The following is a 21,437-nucleotide window of genomic DNA, read 5'->3' as shown; positions in this document are numbered from 1 at the left end:
CCAAGGCAATAGGATAAAAGCAATTTAAAATTAGGCTTCAGGAGGATGAGAATGTGATTGTAGTCCTCAATGTCCAAGCTAAAATATTGATAGTATATTTAGAATTGAGCAATTAATATTTGGATACAATTGACATAAATAGTTTCTCTGAACAGGTCTTAGCATTGGCTGTATCTAAATTAGATAAGGTTTCCTGTAGCCTATTTTTTTTTCTTCCATAATATAATTTTCCTATGATCAGGTAAGAAAAGAAAAAAAAAAAGAGCCATTCTTTATTGCTGCCAGGGTGACGCAGGAATGAGACACGGACACAAAGCTAAGAATTAAGGGAGCAGGGGGCCCACTTGCATCTCGTGCTAAGTGGACGACAATGCAGCCTTGCTCCAGCTATTTATTTCAGAAGATCAGTTGTATATGCTAAAGGTGCTCAGGTGGGGGAGGGCCCACCAGATACTTATGTTTACATCAGGTGCATACAATCTAGGTTTAAGACAATGGTAGTCACAAGACACACATCTTTACAGGGCGGGCCTGCATGGCATTCTATTCAGGCCTGCAGCTCAGCGTTCTAAGCCACCACCCCAGATATGCCTCAGGCAATATGGAAGACTCAGTTCCCCACAATTCTTCAAATTAATGTCCAAACAGTTTCCTAAGAAATATTTTTTTATAGGCAGTGTTTTGGTTTGCTAATGCTGCCGGAATGCAAAACACCAGAGGTGGACTGGCTTTTATAGAAGGTGGTTTATTTGGTTACACAGTTACAGTCTTAAGGCCATAGAGCGTCCAAGGTAACACATCAGCAATAGGGTACCTTCATTGGAGGATGGCCAATGGTGTTCTTAGCTGTTAGCTAGGAAGACACGTGGCTGGCGTCTGCTCCAAGTTCTGGTTTCAAAATGGCTTTCTCCCAAGACGTTCTTCTCTAGGCTACAGCTCCTCTTCAGAATTTCACTCTCAGTTACTCTTGGGGTGTTTGTCCTCTCTTAGCTTCTCTGGAGCAAGAGTCTGCTTTCAATGGCCATCCTCAAACTGTTTCTCATCTGTAGCTCCTGTGCCATCTTCAGTGTCCCTCTTGGCTGTAGTTCCTCTTCAAAATGTTGCTCTCAGCTGCACTCCCTCTGTTTGTCAGCCCATTTATATGGCTCCACTGATCAAGGCCCACCCTGAATGGGTGGGGCCACACCTCCATGGAAATTATCTCATCAGAGTTATCACTCACAGTTGAGTGGGGCACATCTCCATGGAAACACTCAAAGAATTACAATCTAATTAACACTGATAGCTCTGCCCACACAAGATTACATCAAAGATAATGGCATTTGGCAGTACATAATGCATTCAAAGTGGCACAGGTACCTTCACTGGAGAAAGGCCATTAGCATCCAGGAAACCTCTGTTAGCTGAGAAGGCACGTGGCCGGCATCTGCTTGCTCCCAGGTTGCATTTCAAAATGGCATTCTCCAAAGTGTCAGCTTTCAACGACCATCTTCAAAATGTCTCGGTAAGGTGCAGCAGCAAGCTCCTTCTGTCTGAGCTCTTATATAGGGCTCTAGTAAATTCATCAAGGCCCAAGTGAATGGGCAGGGCCACACCTCCATGGAATTATCTAATCAAAGTTATCACCTATAGTTGGGTGGGTCACATCTCCATGGAAACAACCTAATCCAAAGGTTCCAACCTAATCAACACTAATATGTCTGCCCCCACAATATAGCATTAAAGAACATGGCTTTTTCTGGGGGACATAATATAGCCAAACTGACACAGGCAGGATTCAAAAATTGGAAATTTAAATCACAGTACAGTAATAATATTAGGTATGATGGTCTTGTAAAGAAATTCAGAGATGGGTTGAGGGGCAGTTAGAAAAACTAGAACATCAAACACTATGAAGAGACCAAAACACACTTTTATAAAAAGATAAGGTATTGGAGACTTCTGTGGTTATTTGGAGCAAATTTACCTTGTATCTCTATGTTCCTGAGGCCCAAAAGGAAATGAGGTTTCTACCTCAGTATTTAAGACAGCATAAATCAAATGGCCTTGACCCAAATGAAGAATGAAAGATACTTGGACAAGAAATATGTTGCAGTTGTTGACTGTATAACTCCTGCCTATCCTTAAGTTTCAGTGTATAAACCACTTCTGCAATGATTTTCATATGGACCATTCCTCTATATCCTTAAAGCACACTATACCTACCCTTATTCTAATATCGTAAATTGGGGTTTACTTGTCAGTACCCCTACAGCATCATTTTCATGATTGTATTCCCTTATCTAGTACCTAGCACATAGCAGGCATTCAGTAAACACTAAACCAACAAAAGGATGAATGAATGAGTAAAGGAAGAGAAGACAGAGGGAAGGAAGGAGCAAAGAAAGGAAGGAAAACAGCACATTCAGTGAAGAGGACACTACAGGAAAGGGAAAGGTCATCTTTTTGCCAGAGTATCTTTGTGGGAGAATAGGGGATCATCTGTCTTCCAGTCAGACAAGCAATAGAAAGCAAGAGTAGAAAAGGATTTGGACCCTGAGTGTCTTCACGTACCCTGAAATGTTAAAGCCTTAGATAACCAGGGAAGAAACTATGAAACCAAGGACTTCTAATTGGAGTTGAGAATCTTCCTTATTCTGAGTATCTCTGTAAGGGAACCATTCTCTTGCAAAGGGTATGAGCATTCGTGTCGGAGGCCTGAATTTATTGTTTTGTAAAGGTATTTTCATGCACTAACAGTTCAATGGGGGAGGCTACTCAGAAACCAATTTTCCAATTTGTGAAGGGAAAGATATCTTCTGAGTGAGTAACTATGAATGTGTAGAGGTAGAACAAATTAAATAAATTGATTGATAGGGATTCCAAATCATTTGAACAAAAATACTGGCCACTTGATAAATATATGTCAACAAAAATTACATAAAAATCAATCCATTGTTACTTCCACCTAATTATTAATAAAATAATTTTTATTTTATTTAGCAAAATACACACGTATCTTGTACTTCACGTTAGATTGTTGATATTTATAAATGTTTATTTTTGATACTTAGAATTTTCAATTTTGCCATCATGCAAGAGAACAGTGCTTCCAAATATGCTCAACTCACTATGTACAAACTCACTTTTCCATCTGTTACAATCACTGGCTCATATCGTATTGCGATATCTTTCTGTATAATAGGTTACATGTCAATATAATCTTAACATTTCTATATAAAAATATCAAAGCAACACAACATGAATCAAATAATTTTAAAAGCAAATCATTCCATGATTCACATATCTGTATATGGCCTGATTAGTAAACTACATTAAAATAGATTCAAAGTAGTGGTAGTCCTAAAATACCAAGGTCCCTATCTGAGATTCCATAAGTTTCACTCACTAAGTTTGTCTCTCAGAAACTTAAACCCATTAGAGTGTTCCTATGCCAAACAAGTTCTAAAACCCAAAGGTAACAGCCTCTTTAAGAACAACAACCAGATGCAGCCCCCTTCTCCATATAGTCAACAGCCCTTTTTAATATCAGCAAGTTAAGGTGGTCACTGCCTAGACATCCCTGAAGATGGAGACAGTAATTAAATGAGAGATAGGGGTAGCAACAGACAAGATAGAATTTAACAAAGGATTACAAATACTGAATCTTTGTATAAATTTGTTTTAGACGCTAGGGTATTAGAATGGCTAGAACAAAATAATTGAAACAGTGAAACTGTGACCTATGACATTCTTTGAAATTTGCTCTATAGCTACTTGTTAAATTGTATTTTGAAAGTTATCACGTTTCTGCATATATCTTTTTTAGAAAAAAAATAAGTTTATTTATCAAATAAAAAAACATTTCCAAACAAAACAAAACAAAGCAATGGGAAAAACTAATATCCTGAAATAACTTAATTCCTTCCAATATGCTCCTACCACACTAAAAGAAAATATATATATATATTTGAAATTTGCTCTCTACTTGTTAAATCGTACTTTGAAAGTTATCACTGTTATGTATATATGTTAAATTTCAGAATAAAAAATGCATTTAAAAATAATAAAATGGATTCAAATATATGTGGAAGTGCTCACTGCCTTGGGCTGAAGAGAAACCACTGATTTTAGTTTCTAAACAGTAATGTAGGGCATAGTCTGGGGAGTAAGTGTCATGCCACAACATGATTGTACTATAACTCACTTAGAGGAAGAAACCTTCAACATGTATAAGACTAGCATTTTCTCAGTTTGTTTCTTTAGAGAGGAAGCTTGAATTCTAGCCTGTCCAGTTTATGAAAAAGTTCTGACTGTTGGCAATCCCATTATTAATTGTTGGAATTGTAAAAAGTGTAATAAACAGAAACAATGTTTAGATGTGATTTATGATTTCCTTCCACATCCAAAAAACATCGAGTTAATATTTTCTTATGCAAAGGGAAGACTGTAGTTTAAACAGGTGTGGCTTAACTGTAGTCTGAAATGCCTTTATTTTTAACTCACCTTTGAAGAGTTATCTTGGACACATCAAAAAGAATGTACTCTATTGAAACAAAAATCAATAAACTCTATTTCTTGTTTAACTTTTACCCAGAAAGTAAGTAAATTAAATCAGTAGTTTTGTACACTTTGTTGACATGTTTATCATAATTACCTGTAACTTTGTAGAAACTTGAGTAGAAATATTTTTTGTTTTTTTTTTTTTTGCAAAAATTGAGTTAGCAGAACAGATAAAAGCTGGTTAAATTTAATGGATTTAGAAGCAAGATTTTATGTAATAAAGCAATTGTTATTAAGAGGAAATAGTTTAAAACACATTTTTAATGAAACTCAAATAATAATGCTTAATTTCACGCTGACAATTTACCCTCCAGGCAAAGCTAACACTATTAGAATATGCCCAGTAAGTCTGTCTAAGACTTTTATTGTCAAAAATAACTGAAACTCACCATTTGCTGAAGACAGTTCCAAGCATTCTGTTTTACTTTCTTTAATCATCATAACAAACTAATGAAGATGCATTCTTATCCCCATTTTATAGAGTTAGAAAACTGAGTCACAGAAAGTTTAAGTAACTTGCCCAAAGTCATACCACTAGTAAGTAGCTGAGACAGGATTCTAACTAGGGCAATCTGACTCCAGAATCTGTACTCTTCGCTACTCACCATTTTACTTCACCATTCATATCTGCAATAATGCCATGAGACAATTTCTCAAAAAGACATGCTGAAATTCAAATGTCACTAAATTTCTGGAACCCAAGCCTATAAGCCCCTTCTTTCGAAAAGTCGAAGGAATTAGTAGGAGTCTCTATCTTCTCAATTATTATAGTTAGTCATGCCTGCAAAGAAATGAATAGAAGTAGATACATATTCAAGAAACCATCTGCCACTGCTACAAATCTGAAGGGACCCAGAGGGCATTCTAGTTACAGATTACTTTTTATCACCACCTAATTTTTAGCTGTATTTATGACCCCGAGAACATCCACTCACTTGTGAGCTGGAGAACTCAAATTTGCTATAGACAATCTCGAGCCAAGTCTATGTTCTTGTTCTCACTACAATTTTGATATGAATATTTGTTTAACCATTTCAGATCCAAGGTTATTTTGGCTCATTCCTAGCATTTATGATCCCAAGGGCTCTGCCTCAGAATCCTGTTCTTTTATTCCTCAGGTCAATAATTCCTAACTACCAGAGGAGATACTTCCTTTCCTCTCACAGTTGTCCAAGCAGGTGAAAATCCCCTCTGATTCCAACTCTGAAAAAAAAAAAAAATGGATTTCTAGCCAACACTGTGCCCTTAAGGATCCAGAAAGAACATATACCAAGGGTGTATGACCAAGGCAGTGACAGTTAAATAGAATAAAGAGAAAAAAATTGAAGTGATGAAAACGATACAGCAACCAATCCAAAGGCCTATACACTGGGACTGTTTTGATGTGAGCTCTCACCATCCATTTTAGATTGCATTCTGTTCTCTCCTTTCCATCATTTTGGAAGCCCACAGAATGCATTAGCACTTGAGTTAGAACTCAATTGGGTAAAAGCATCAGAAATTCAACTAAAAGTAGCTCAGTGCAAAAGGCATGGTTATTAACTCTGTTAAGACAGCCACAAACTACAAAATAACCAGAGGTGGTAAAAAAACTAAAACAATTAGAGAACTCTAATGCCATGGTGTTCTGGTTTGCCAATGCTGCTGTTGTGGAAAACGCCAGAAATGGATGGGCTTTTATAAAGGAGGATTATTTGGTTGCACAATTACAGTCTTAAGGCCATAAAGTGTCCAAGGTAATACACCAACAATCACGTACCTTCACTGGAGGATGATCAGTGGTGTCCGGAAAACCTCTGTTAGCTGGGAAGGCACGTGGCTGGCATCTGCTCCAGAGTTCTGGTTTCAACATGACTTTCTCCCAAGACGTTCCTCTCTAGGCTGCAGCTCCTCAAAAATGTCACTCCCAGTTGCCTTTTTTTTTTTTTTTAAAAAAAAGACTTTTTGAGGACTACAAATTACAAAATAAAAGTAGATCACTATGTAGAAACCTAGTGAATAGCATTTTGCCTGTGAATGAAAACTATATCAAAGTTATTCATTTAATAAATTCATTCCATTTGCAATGTTATCAGTTATAATGCTTTTTTCATATGGTTTCTGTATCTTTATTTCAAATTATATTACACATTATTCTCTAAAGATGAATTTTTAATTTTAAAGACTAAATTCTTGGCTCATAAGGATAGCACCTTAGAAAGGGTTAATTTCCACTCAGTCTCTCATGGCATTATTCCAGGCTAGTTTCTTTCACTAATCAGAACACCTTCAAAATGTTCACCTTTAAAATGAAGTCTTTCCTCCAAAAATGTGGCCACATTTAATGACTACGTACATAGATGGGTAGCAGCAAGAAAAGAAAGATGAAAATTAAAAGCAGTCATTAAAATAAATGGATCAATCTTATAGATGCAATGTTTGGCTCATGGCAATTAAAAAATGGCAACTAGCCTGATGCTCAAATCATTATGGAATATGTTAGGAGAATGAAGCCCATCCAGTATGACCAAGTGGGAATGTATCATTATCACTGCACTTCATTCTTCATAACAAATACTCTAAGTCAATGAGAAATGTGAGTTATATTTCATCCCACATAGAACAGTTTTTACTGGGTTTAGTACCTCAGTCATTTCCTTTACTTACATTCCTTTTTGAATCCTTTCCTATCAATCCTATTAAGCCTATTAAATGCTTTGAATGACAAGACATTTCTTTCAGGTATATTTGAAAATGGTTGTCTGAAAAGAATAACCATGTTTTGAATGGAGCTATATTAACTGAATGCAAAAGTTTCTCAAAGGCAAAAAGCCCAACTTTCTTCTTCCCATCATCTCTGCTATATATGATTTCTCAAAGACCTCACTTTCAAGTTTATTCTTCCTTATTTCACTACGAATGAAAACCAGAGAATAAATAAGTAAGCTTAAAATGCAAGGAAATATGTTAACATGCAGCAATGGTCCAAATACTCAAGATTCAGGTTAATGAATTCAATTATTATGTATGTGATTTTCATTGATGAATAGGGCTCTGGGCATAAAATATGCCACTTCTTTTACAGTTTAAATTGCAAACAGAATTTTTATAACAAATTGTTTTTAACCAAATCATATCTTGAAAACTGTTTATATAGATAACCCAGGGAATAAAGTAAACCGCTCACTGTGGAAGGCCTTAAATTTCTTTATTACAGTAGAAAATACAGGAGGTAGAAGATAACTGAAAAGACAAATGTAACATTAGATTCAAATTTATAGCTCCTGTAGCTACTTAAAACATGGTTTTAGAAACTAAACCCAACATTTTCCATAACCATAGAAACAGTTAACATAAAATCTGCCATGAAAGCTCTTATATCATGCTTGATATAGGGAGGTAGGAAGATGTAAGAACCAGGACGCATGAGACATGACATTTTATCTACAACTCCTATTTGCTTTACTGAGGGTGTAGTTTCAAAATCCAGTCACCTTCCTCAGCTTCAGATTCAGATTCTTCTTCAGCATTTCTGAGCCACTCTACAAACTTTTTCATTTGCTCAAGGAAGACACTTTTCCCCTTTGCAACATGTGCATCTTTTTACCACTTCAGAATGAAGTCACTCAGGACTTCAGCTTTATAAAAAAGCACCTCTATTTTCCAGAAGGCTTTCATGAAATGAATGTTGTCATAACAATACTCCTGAATCTTGAGTAACAGAGTCAGCTCAGACTGACCTCGAGTAGTAAAGGCAGCAAGTAGAGGGCTATACTGCTTCAAGCTCTTGGTAGCTTGCTCTGCTACAAGCTCCTCTTTTTTGTTCCATTCCACAGTGCTCATTACACTTGACCAGACTATTCCAATGACAACTGGTTCTGGTATGTTGTTTTTTTCCATCTCCTCCTTTACATATAAAATGATATCCTTAGATGGATCACCACATGACATCTGTTATTGAAGTTCTTTCTGGAGCTCTTTTCTAGCTTCTATGGTTTGCTGATTCCTAACATACTCAGAAAGCTCTTTCAAGCCTGCCTCAGTAAAATACTTTGTGATGTGTTTGATGCTTTGCTTATTGGCAGGAAAAAATTCCATCAGTCTGTTATCCATGCTGACTTTCCAAAGACTTGCAGCTACTATTGATATCTTTTTCATTTATCCATGATTTAAGCAGCTTTACAGCAAAAGCTGCTGAAACCACTTCTTTAACCAAGTTCTTATTATAAAGTCTATTAAGAATGGATGCATTAAGTGTCCATTAGCCAGAAGAACACCAATCAACATAGCCAGCTTGTTCCTTTCCGACTCTGAAAAACCTTTTAAGAACAACAGCAGCTTTTTAACTTCATCTTCAAAACCTTTCTCCAGGTATTTGTAGTACCTGATTAACTTGTTAAAAACCTGAGCAAATGCTTGCATGGTCTCCAGGTCTGCTTGTACTGCAAACACACAGACATCTGTATGCCTCATGTCATCTGCCAGTGTACCACCTGGGGCCAGCATCCACCAGCCACCAGAATGTTAAAGACTGTTTCTGCATATCGGCAATAATCAAGTTTTGCTCCAGAAGCATCAAGAAACTTTGCTAATGCTTCCAAATCAGTACCAGTTTCAGTTAAGCCTTGATGAATACAGTCTCGAAACTGAGCAGGGTCAAACTTCTCTTTTTTCTCACTTTTCCTAGTTTTGAAATGCTGGCCTGATAGCATTAGCTTTTGCTGCTTTTGATTATTCATTAAAGACACCTGAATTTATGGCAAAGAGGAAACAGCCAGAAATCTCTGATGTGGCAAAAACTGCAGCAATGTCTCCTCTGCTCTCAGTTGCTTTTGGGGTATTTGTCCTCTCTTAGCTTCTCAGGAGCACAAGACTGTTTTCAAAGGCCATCTCCAAAACGTCTCTCTAAGCTGCAGCTCCTCTCTCAGCTCCTGTGCATTCTTCATAGTGTCCCTCTTGGCTGTAGCAAGCTCACTCCTTCTGTCTGAGCTTATATAGTCCTCTAGTAAACTAATCAAGGCCCACACTGAATGGGCAGGGCCACACCTCCATGGAAATTATCTAATCAGAGTTATCACCCACATTTGGGTGGGTGACATCTCCATGGAAACACTCAATCAAAAAATTACAATCTAATCAACAGTAATACATTTGCCCACCCAAGACTGCTTCAAAGATAATGGCGTTTTGGGGGACATAATAAATTCAAACCAGCACACATGGTAACACAGTCACTTTATCTCACTCTTTGATTTTCTCCTTCTCTCTTTGTTTTTCTCCATGTGTTGACTTTATCCTACCAAATTCCTTTCTTCAAGACATGTGAGACTTGTACCTGGGAGCTCTAAGAATATCCTTCATTTCCTAAACAGAAAGTAATGACAGTAACTGCCCCTTTTCCTTTTTTTTTTTTCTTTTTTTAGTTGAGATTTTAATTATGTACATAAATAGCAACATGAGAACAAGTAGTTCTAAAGCTTATACATTATCTCTAGGTGAAAAGATTCATGATTAGTTCACCTGTATCATGGCATCACCCAAGATAACAGAGAGGGTTAGTATAGTTTTTCGTGAAGAAGAAAGCCAATTTATTACATCAAGTACTGACTTCTCCACGATTTTTCTGTAGAAATACTATTTTATTGTATGGTGTTTCCAATGTTTATCCATAATTGATTAAAATTGGCAGAGCAAGAAGTATCCTCCTTATTTCCAGGTGAATTCTTCACATTTCCTGGCCTTTTCTCTTTCCACAAATCTTCTATAACTATATATCCTCGCAAATTCTAGTCATATAATTTCTCCCCATCACCTGGGAAAATGCAATAGCTTGTTGTGAATAGTAGAGTTAGCTAATTCCATGAAATCAGGCAGATATACCAGCTTCTTCATTTTTGAACCTCTAGCCAAAAGGAGTCCAACAAGTCTACCAAAAACAATTACACCAAGTATTGGAAAAAAATCCAGGAGGTGCAGTTTGGAGATATTCATAGCTGTTAAACAATACTTTGCATCTTGGGCTTAGTTTGGGAGGGCATTTCCTGGCACCAATTTGTATATAGCTCACAATAATGTTGGAGCTGTGAAATGCTTTCTTCAAGTTGGGTCCTTGGCTCCTCCACATATTTAGACAGACCCTCTGGAACTGAGTAGAGTGAAAGCTCATCAATCTTCATGGATTTTTTTGAGGTTAGTTCTTTTTTAGTGATGCATAGATTTTGAAGGTGAGCAGACTTAGGCTGTCCTGTCCCACTGACCTCTGAATTACTTTGAACATGTCGTTGGCAGTAGTGGTTCTGGTGGGGTCTGCCCTTTCCCCTTAATAACAATTTTTAAAATCCTTGAGGGAAAATGTTTCCAGTATTGACCTGACATGAGTCATGTGTCCATTCCTATCGGTAATGGATTGGGCTACCAGGATTGACAGATGCCACCACTACTTTTAGGGTGGAGCGGGGGAGAAGCTATTTTTACCTAAAGCAGAGAATTGTTTCTATAATAAAGGAGGGATGTTCAACTGACAAACAGTTGTTTCCCAGTGCATACTCTCTGGCATTTATTGCTTTATTTTCTCCTCCAGTCCCTACTAATGCAGATGCTCCTCTCTTATGCTATGTTACCTACACTGACATGGGGAAAAACAACCCTTTTCCAACTCTGGAATTTATCTGCAAAACAAGCATTTTGAACCATCAGTACCTATATTAAAGATACTGATTTTTCATTCAGGTAATGTATTCATCCATTACATCTTTCACCTAGGTCACAATGTGTACAGGCAAATAAAATCCTTGCTAATGAAAACACCAGTGGCTATTTAAATATACTCAGATATGCCTTCATTTTCAATATAGACACATCTTAGGCTATAGTTCTGGAATCCTTGCTATATAAAGTTTAAAGATTATGTAGAATTCCCACACATTACATTTTTAGTTTGAATAATTTAAAAAGGATTAGATAAAAAAACACAATCAGTCAAAAATATAGCCTAGTTGGTTAGCTAGTTCAAAATTAAACTAAGTTTGCAGATATTCCAAAAAGTTAACTAGGTTTATGTTGATCCAAGGCCATTCGTTATACCCCTAACTCAGGCAGCTGGTCAAAACACCATGTATAGAGAACAAAAATGTTTCAAGCTTTCAACCCCATAAGAAGAAAAGCAATAGAAAGCATGTTAAAATGCCAGTTATCAATGTCATTGTTTAAGCAAGCTGATAAATTTCCATGAGTTGTGATATATGTTGTGAGTATTGTGTATTAAAAAGAATCACAGTATCAAAATTTGAAAGTAATCCCCTGCTGAGTAAATTGGTGTGGATCCAAGCTTATCCCATACCGTAATACATTAATCTCATTTACATTTTTCCAGTATTCTTCTTGAGCATGAGAAATCAGTGACTTTACAGTGAGGATTGAAGCCAATGACGTATATTAATCAGAGATGTGCATGGCTAGATTTGCATTTTGGAAAGAGCACACAGGCTACATTATGAAAAGCAACAAAATAGGACACAGGGAGACAAGTTGTATGCTGCTGCAGCAATTCTGCTGAGAGATGTTGAAGCCAAGTTCAGAGGCAGCAGCAATGATGATGCAAACTAGAAGGTAGGTTATAAAGTTACAACACAAGTCACGTTGACCATTTTTTAAAAAAAGTCATTCACAGAGGGCCACTTTCAATTAATAAGAAATTAAACAAATATTTATTATGAAGTCACCAAGTGCAGGGCACTTTTGTAGACACTGTGGATACAATCCCTGCTTGTTTTGGTTTCCTAGGCTGCTGAAAGCAGATACTGTAAAATGAGTTTGACTTTAACAGTGGGAATTTATTAGTGCACAAGCTTACAGTTTTGAGGCTGTGAGAATGTCCAAATCAAGGCATCATCAAGGCAATGCTTTGTCCTTGGGTCCTCTGACACATGGCAAGGCACATGATGGTATCTGCTGGTCTTCTCCCTTCTCTCCCAGGTTTCATAGCTTTCAGCTTCTTGTTTCCATGACTTTCTCTCTGTGTTTTCATCCCATTTGTAAATGACTCTAGTAAGAAGATTAAGACCCACCCTAGTCCATGCCTTAACTGAAGCAACCTCATGAAAACGTTTGTATTCACAGGAATGGAGTAGTTTTAAGAACATGATTTCCTGGTACAGTTCCAAACCACCACACTACCTTAATGAAGCTTAATTACAGATGGGAGTGTAATGAAAATAAAAAGTAGTAATAAATAAAATATATACTACATTCAACACTGATCAATACTTCCAGGAATAATAAAATAGGAAGGAGATTAGTAGTGTCTGAGAGCTGAAAATTTGGCGGTTACCTGAAGACCTTACTGAGAAGGTAGATTTGAGCAAAGCCCTGAAGGAAATGAGGCAGACAAGCAGGTATAAATGAAAGAGCCTTTATGGCAAAGGGATAGGAAGCAGGAAAGTGGTGTGCCCAGGGGAATCAGCATGAATGGAAAAAAAGTAAGGGAGGAGAAAGAGTAGAAGATAAGATCTTCTTATAAGGGGTTTAGAAGACTCAGATCACAAGATCACACAGGGCCTTGTCGGTCCTGGTAGGGCTTAGGTTTTTATTCACAATGAGATGGAAAAACATTGGAAATATTTGAGCTCCAGTGTTATGTGACTTGACCTACTTTTTTTTTTTAATTTTATTTTGAAATAAATTCAAAGTTACAGGAACAGTTGCAAAAACAATACAAAACCCATACACAGAACTCCAGCATACCCCGACCCCCCTCCCCCAATACCCGGATCCACCAACTTCAACATCCTGTCACACCACCATTTCTTTCTTTCCCTCCCTCCTTCCTTCCCTCCCTATCATCCATCATCTGTTGCTTTGTCTTTGGAACCTATGAGAGCAAGCTGCACACATCCTTGAACAAACACTATAATTCACATATACAATTCCCATGAACAAGAATATTATTTTATGCAATCCCATTAAATGCAGCTAAGAAGTTCAACAAATTCAGCATTGATACAAAGCTTATATTCTATATTTCCTTTTTTTCTTTTTTTTTTTTATGTCCCCACTGTGTCCCTTTGAGCCTCCCCTCCTCCATCCTCAGATCCCATCCCATCCAGAATCATCCTTGGCATTTAATTGTCATTGCCTATTTAGACTTTTTGTTTCTTTTTTCTTTTTTTCTCAGTTGTGGAAACATATATACAGCCTAAATCTTCCCGTTCCAACCCCTCCCTAGCATTCCATTAGTGGGATTAATCACATTTAGAATGTTGTAATGCTATCACCTTCCCACCATCCATTACTAGAAGTTTCCCTTCACCCTAAACAGCAACCCTACCCTCATTTCTTAACTCCCCATTGCCCCTTTCCCCACTTCTCATAACCCTACTCTACTTTTCATCTCTATGGTCATAGTCTCTGATAATTTCTTTGTGTTTACTGTGGGGCTTGAATTTAACCTTTTAAATCTACAACAATCTTGTTTTTCTTTGATACCAACTTAACTTCAATAGGGCATGTAAACTATGTTCCTATACTCCTGCATTCCCCCACCTTTATGTAGTTCTTGTCAGAAATTACATATTATACATTGAGTCCGAAGCCACTGATTTGTCATTAGAGTTTATGTATTTTATATCCTGTAGGAAGTAAATAGTGGAGTTACAAATCAAAAATTATTGACTTCTATTTGTATTCTGTTCTGGTCAGAGAATGTGCTTTGAATATATTCAATGGTTTTTTTTTTTTTTTTTTTTTTTTTTTAATTTATTGAGGCTTGTTTTATGTCCCAGCATATGGTCTATTCTGGAGAAAGATCCATGATCACTAGAGAAAAATATGTGTCCTGGTGATTTGGGATGTAATGTTCCATATATGTCTGTTAAATTTTTCTGTATCTCTCTCTCCGTGCTTTGCTTCTCTGTCGGTAGGGTTCCCTTTAGTATCTGAAGTAGGGCAGGTCTTTTATTAGCAAAATCTCTAACATTTGTTTGTCTGTGAAAAATTTAAGCTCTCCCTCAAATTTGAAGGAAAGTTCTGCTGAATCAAGTATTCTTGGTTGGAAATTTTTCTCTCTCAGAATTTTAAATATGTCATGCCACTGCCTTCTCGCTTCCACGGTGGCCACTGAGTAGTCACTACTTAGTCTTATGTTGTTTCCTTTGTATGTGATGAATTGCTTTTCTCTTGCTGCTTTCAGAACTTGCTCCTTCTCTTCAGTATTTGAGAGTTTGATCAGAATATGCCTTGGAGTGGGTTTATTTGGATTTATTCTATTTGGAGTTTTCTGGGCATTCATGCTTTGTGTATTTATATTGTGTAGAAGGTTGGGGAAATTTCCCCCAACAATTTCTTTGAATATTCTTTCTAGACCTTTACCCTTTTCTTCCCCTTCTGGGACACCAATGAGTCTTAAATTTGGATGTTTTATTTTATCTATCATATCCCTGAGATCCATTTCAATTTTTTTGATTTTTTTTCCCCATTCTTTCTTTTTTCTTTCATTTTCCATTCTGTGGTCATTGAGGACCCTGCGTCATTGTTCAACTTCCTCTAATCTTGTATTATGAGTATCCAGAGTCTTTATAATTTGGTCATCAGCTTCTTTTATTTCCATAAGAGCTTCTATTTTTTTATTTACTCTTGCAATTTCTTCTTTATGCTCTTCTAGGGTCTTCTTTAAGTCCTTTATATCCTGTGTCATGCTCTTCTTCATGTCCTTTATGTCCTGTGCCATGCTCTTATTGTTTGATTTTAGGTCTTTGATTAATTGTGCCAAGTTCTGTGTCTCTTCTGATCTTTTGATTTGGGTGTTTGGGTTTGGGTTCTCCACATTGTCTGGTTTTATCATATGCTTTAAGATTTTCTGTTGTTTTTGGCCTCTAGGCATTTGCTTTGCTTGATAGGGGTCTTTCTGGATATAATACCAATATCTAATTTTTCAGATCTACAGCTTGGTGGCATATACTTTCTCTAACTAGCCAGCAGATGGCATCCACGAGTCACCTATTTCCCTCAAGTCAGTTCTCCCCGACTTTGTCTTTGTGGTGTGTGGGGATCTGACTCCTGTGGGGTTCAATTGGTGCACTAAGTTTGGATGTTTTGCTGGTGCTGTCCACCCTGAATGTGGGGCATGTGTCTGGGTGGTTAGGGAGGCAGGGCAGCTTTAACAATCAAACCTCCCAGGTGTTCCTGGAGATTTAAGGCTGTTACAAGAATCAAAGCCTTCATTTCAGTCTTGCCATAGATTGTCTCTGCCGCTGACCCACAAGTCCTTGGTATTGGCATAGGGTCCTTGGGATTTCTGAGCGGTTCCCCCTTCCCAGCTGTGCTCTTCCAGGACCTCTGCTGAGGAAAGGCTGTGCAACATCACAAGTGTGCACTGGCCTCCAGGGAAGCCCTGGGCTGCTGGGCCATGCAGGGGCGCTCCCAGCCTGCTTTAAAGATGGTTGAATGGGGCATGTTAATTTCCCCCTTTTCACAAAGCTCCACCTTCCTAGCTCCGGGACAACTAGCTGTGGGTGCACTAAAGGCCACTGTCCACAGCCGATATTGTGGCATGTGTGTGGCACTGTGGGAAACACTCTTGGCGCAGCTCTGGGCTATGGCTCTGTCCCCAGGCAGGAGTGTCTCCAGACTGCCGGGGAGGTGTCTGCAAGGGGCATGGTTTCTTTCTCCTTGTGGCTCCCCTCTATCCCCCTGGCCCTGAGACAATCAGGAGTGGGTGTGGGGAGGGCTATCCTCCACGCCAGACACTGAGGCGTTGGCTACAGCCTGCTCCTGCAGTGCTTCATTGCATGGTTCTCACTGCTGTATCTGCAGCTGCTCCCGGGTTTTTTTTTTTTTTTTCAAAGAACTAGTCTGTCTCCAAACACCAACCCACAGTTTCCCCACACTGCAGTGCAGCCACTGGACTTTCCATTGGCTTACTCATTTGTTTCAGAATGCAGACTCCCAGTTTCACCTAATGCATGGTCCCTGTGGATTTAGTAGACCTTGTCTGACTGGTGCATTGCTGGAACTGGTGTTCTGGGTCACTTTCTATCTTTTATCTAGTATTTTTCATGGAGGTGTTTTTTTGCCCTGTCTCACCTAGCCGCCATCTTAGGTTCTCCAACTTGACTTACTTTTAACAGGATTACACTGACTGATTTGTGGGCCGTGGGCTGATAAAAGGAAGACAATGGTAGAAGAAGGTTCACTAGTTAGGAAGGTATTGGCATAATCCAGGTGAGGGATAAAAGTGGCTTAACCCAGGGAGTTAGTTAGTAGTGGAGTGGTGAGAAGTGGTTGGAATTCAAATATACTTTAAATATAGAGTTGACAGGATTTTCTGGTGGACCAGATACAGGGACTGAGAGAAAGAGGAGTGGGTAAAGGATATCACCAACAATTCTGGACTAAGCAATTTTAAAACAAGAGTTGGTGGCCACCATTCAGTCCAGTATAAATATATATTATTTGTAATGCAAGCATGAAGCAAATCATTTCTGAAAACTATTATGCAATCTCTAAACTACATCTATTATACAGTACTATTCAGAATCTGTGGAGAACATTATTGTCAAAGAAAAATAAATGGAATCTAGGTGGAGAATGTAATACATAGGTCACTTTCCTGTCAACAGAAATGCTATTAATAATTACCTTCTCAGGACACTCACACTCATAAAAATATTACAAAATTTTGAAAACTCAAAAATACCACAATTATCACAAAACCCAGGAAAAAACCAATATTTCTATTAATCAAGTGCCAGATTCATCTGTATAATACATTTGTTATATATTTTTTCAGCATATTCTTTTATCATCTCTTCATATGACCACAATTTTGAAATATCATTTTCTATAGGGTCAATCTAAAAATTTTCCTCTAACTTGGTTAATCAAATTTTATTTTTTATTAAGAACTAAAAAAATTTTCTTGTGTGATTGTTAACCATTAGAGGTTTAAATTTCCACTGTGATATAATAAAATAATTTTTGATGTTTTGAGACTCTGCCAGGTTTTTTTGTTTGTTTGTTTTTGTCTTTCACTAGGATATGTTATATTTTGCTTTCACTAGGATACATTCCTCCTGTCATATTAAAATTTTTGCATGGTTGGTCAATAATTCTGCGAGGTATGTATAAAATTAATCTGAAATTAAGGCCTATACAAGAGGACTTCAAATGTATGTTTGTCTGTCTTTATATTGCATTGATCTACTTCATTTTGTAATCAAATTACTTTCACACTGCATATTTATTGACTTATTGACAAATGTGTAGGAGTTTTGTCACTGGAATACTTTCTTCAGGCTGTTTTGATGCACTGGTATCAATTTTACTCAACATTTTATTTGGAATTGCTAGACTTCATCAAGATAAAATGTGTTAGCTATGTTAAAACATATCCTGATACATAAAACATGAGACTCTCATACAGATTTACTCGGGGTTTGTTGTGCTGCTATAAGTCTGTACCTCACAAACACAGGAATTCTGATTAGTTCTATTTTGCACAATTCCACAGAAAACAGAGGATGCATACATAATTATATCTGCTGCTTAAGTGAGTATATTCCTGAGAGAAAACTTTTGTTTATTTAGGCATTGAAGAAAATAAAGCCCACTGATTAGCATTCTATACATTTAATGAGTGGAAAAATTTTCCGCAGTCTAGGTTCTGGTTTTGTATATTTCAAAAGTATATATAGAAATGACTGCAAACCAAATAAAAATATTCTATTAAACCCATGAAATGCCAATTCAACTCAATTTCCCTTATCCAGATCAAAGAAATGCCTGTAACACTCCAAAGCCAACTATCATAAAGAAAGTAGGAGAAAGGGGGTCTTCTAGTAATAAGATGTATGAAATGTTAAGCAGATTATGCATCAGCTATACTAAGATATAATCATAACACATAAACCATGTGACTTCACACACAGATGAACTCACTGTAGCATTGTTATAGGTTAATTACTACAAATACAGAAATTCTGGTGTGCTGGTTTGAATCTATTATGTACCCCAAAAAAGCCATGTTATTTTAATTCAATCTTGAGGGTGCAGACTTATTGTGGGTGAGTTCTTTTGATTAAGTTGTTTCCATGGAGATGTGACTCCACCCATTCAAGGTGGGTCTTAATTAGTTTCCTGGAATCCTTAAGAAGCTGAGAGAGAGAGAGAGAGAGAGAGAGAGAGAGAGAGACTTAGAGAAAAAAACACCCCGAGACATTTTTTGGGACAGCCATTGAAACCAGAACCAGGAGATGCTAAGCTAAGAGATGAACCCAGAGTTCGTCCCAGAGAAGCTAAGTGAGAACACAAAGACACTTAAGGAGAAAGCCACTGGAATCAGAAGGTGAAAGCAATGAAACCCAAGAGCAAAGGACCAGCAGACACAAGCCATGTGCCTTCCCAGCTGACAGAGGCATTCTGGAAGCCATCAGCCTTTTCCTCAGAGAAAGTATCTACCTTTTGATGCCTTAATTTAGAGATTTTCATGGCCTTAGGACTGTAAATTTTTGAACTAATAAACCCCCATTGTAAAAGCCAATCCATTTCTGGTATATTGCATTTCCAGCAGATTTAGCAAACCAGAACACCTGGTAAAGTATGTTTTGTATGATTCCATCAAAAAAGAAAGAAAAAGAAGGCACATTTATAATTGTGTTGCTGGTATAAAGGAAATGTTTATATTGTGATAATCTCTGGCCTTACACCTCACTATGCCAGGTGAGTCAGCACAGACAATAGAAGAGTACACCTGGAGGTATTCTCACAGTAGTATGACTAGCAATAATTAACTATAATGGAAGAGATTGTGAGTCCCACAGATACATTCCACTACAACCAAATAAATGTATCACTAACTTGATCTCAGAAAACTTGAGACCAAGAAGAACTGAAGGATGATGGAAGGAAAGTCAAAGTGGAATGAGTTAGCTATCTTAACTTTGCAATTAAACAAAACAAAACAAAACACATAATCATACGAACACATTTTTAAGGAAACTCTTAAGCCCCTGGAAGGGACTTGTGCTCAGTTCTACCTTTAGATGCACACTTTGGAGTGCCTTGCTCAAAATTTTCTATATCCCCTTCCGGTGCTTGGAAGTAGCCAGGGTTAACAATGCGTCTTGGCAGAATGTCCTAATCCTGAACCCTGCTGTCCCATTTCTCCACTCAGGTTACTCAACTCCCTCCCTCCCAACCTCTCTTCCACTTGAGGGATAGACTAGATGTCCCATGAAACTCTCGGTATCATTCCTATAGGGCCAATTCCAGGGTTTTAGAGCTAACCCTAGTTCCAGAAGGGTAACCTGGTGATGGCAACTTCTGATCAGCATGGTATTTCTTTCATAAGATCATTTGAGATCAGGTGATTAGAATGATACTGCTATGCTGATTTTGGGGGACTCTACAAAACATCTGGCACAGAAGCAGTTCAGGATTCTAGAGTACCAACAGTGCACCTCTGTCCTTGGGCTCATGCTGTGTGTTTGGGCCTATGTTTCAGCTCTCTCCTTTCTGAGTTCCAACCACAGGCTGCCTCTGATTCAAAGAACATTTTTGATATTCACTGATGCATATGAATGTTTAAACCAGTTCACTACATCTCATTTTAAAATCCTTTTGCAGCATTTTGATTGAGATTGCAGTGCATTTTAAGATTTGTTTTCATGAGAATGAGTGTTTCTACCCATGAACATGGAATATCTTTCCTTTTATTCAGATCTTGTCTTATTTCTTTAATAAAGTTTAAAATTTTTTTCTTATTCCTAAAAATTTACAGTACCTGTTGTGAATGAGAGTATTTCATAGATGGATTTGCAACTATAATTAGATAATTGCATCTGTGAGAGATTGCATCTACAACCAACAAAGGATATTGTCCTCAGCAATGTCAGGAGTTTGTTCATCCAATCAGTTGGAGGTCTTTTTTTTTTAAATTTTTTAAAGTTTATTTATCAAAAAATTAAAACAAGCAACAAAAGACATACATTTCAAACAAAACAAAGCAAAGGATTAAGAAAAACAGAAAACCTGAAATAACTACTTTGCTTCCATGTTCCTACCATACCCCAAGAAAATTAATAAACCCTATCCAAACAAAGGAATAAGAAAAACAAATAATCTACTGAAGGACAATTTGCTTTTTTCCAAGTTTCTGCTGTTACAAATGATGGCACCGTGAACTCCCTGGGTTGAAAGTGGATACACTGCAAATTTCAGTAAATATTGTATAAATGCCCTCCACTTCCCCAGAGGGTTCATGACCTTTTCCTCCACCTAATAAAAATATAATAATCTTTTACACTTTTACCAAACTGATAGACCAAATGTTATTATTTTTTTTGAAATAAATCCAAAGCTATGGGAACAGTTGCAAAAACAATACTAACCCCATACACAGAATTCCATCATACCCTGACCCCCCTCTCCCGATAGCCCAATCCACCAACTTTAACATGGTGTCACATCGCTATTTCTTTCCCTCCCTCCCTCCCTATCTATCATCCATCATCTATTGCTCTGTCTTCTGAACATATGAAAGCTAACTGCACACATCCTTGGACATACACTATAATTCACGTATACACTTCCCATGAACAAGAACATTCTTTTATGCAATCCCATTAAGTGCAACTAAGAAGTACAAGAGATTCAACAATGATACAAAGCTCACATTCTATATTTCCTTCACCTTATGTCTCAACTGTGTCCCTTTGAGCCACCTGTCCTCTATCTTCCAATCCCATCCAAGCTCATCCTTGGCATTCAATCGTTATCTATTTAGACTTTTTTTTTTTTCAGTTGTGGAAACATATATACAGCCTAAATCTTCCCATTCCACCCCCTCCCTAGCCTTCCATTTGTGGGATTAATCACTTTTAATCACATTTAGAATGTTGTAATGCTCTTTCCCACCGTCCATT

At 37.5% G+C, this 21,437-nt stretch overlaps 2 pseudogenes; both read right to left on the bottom strand.

The window, feature by feature from the left end:
• Positions 1 to 7,983: 7,983 nt before the first annotated feature.
• LOC119542617 lies at positions 7,984 to 9,363 on the bottom strand (annotated as a pseudogene).
• Positions 9,364 to 10,160: 797 nt separating this feature from the next.
• LOC119542616 lies at positions 10,161 to 10,798 on the bottom strand (annotated as a pseudogene).
• Positions 10,799 to 21,437: the final 10,639 nt, after the last annotated feature.

This window comes from Choloepus didactylus, chromosome 8 (genome assembly GCF_015220235.1).
Source record: "Choloepus didactylus isolate mChoDid1 chromosome 8, mChoDid1.pri, whole genome shotgun sequence".
Lineage (NCBI taxonomy): Eukaryota > Metazoa > Chordata > Mammalia > Pilosa > Megalonychidae > Choloepus > Choloepus didactylus.
Note: the sequence above shows the minus strand (reverse complement) of the source record. Positions and strands in the feature narration are given on the sequence as shown.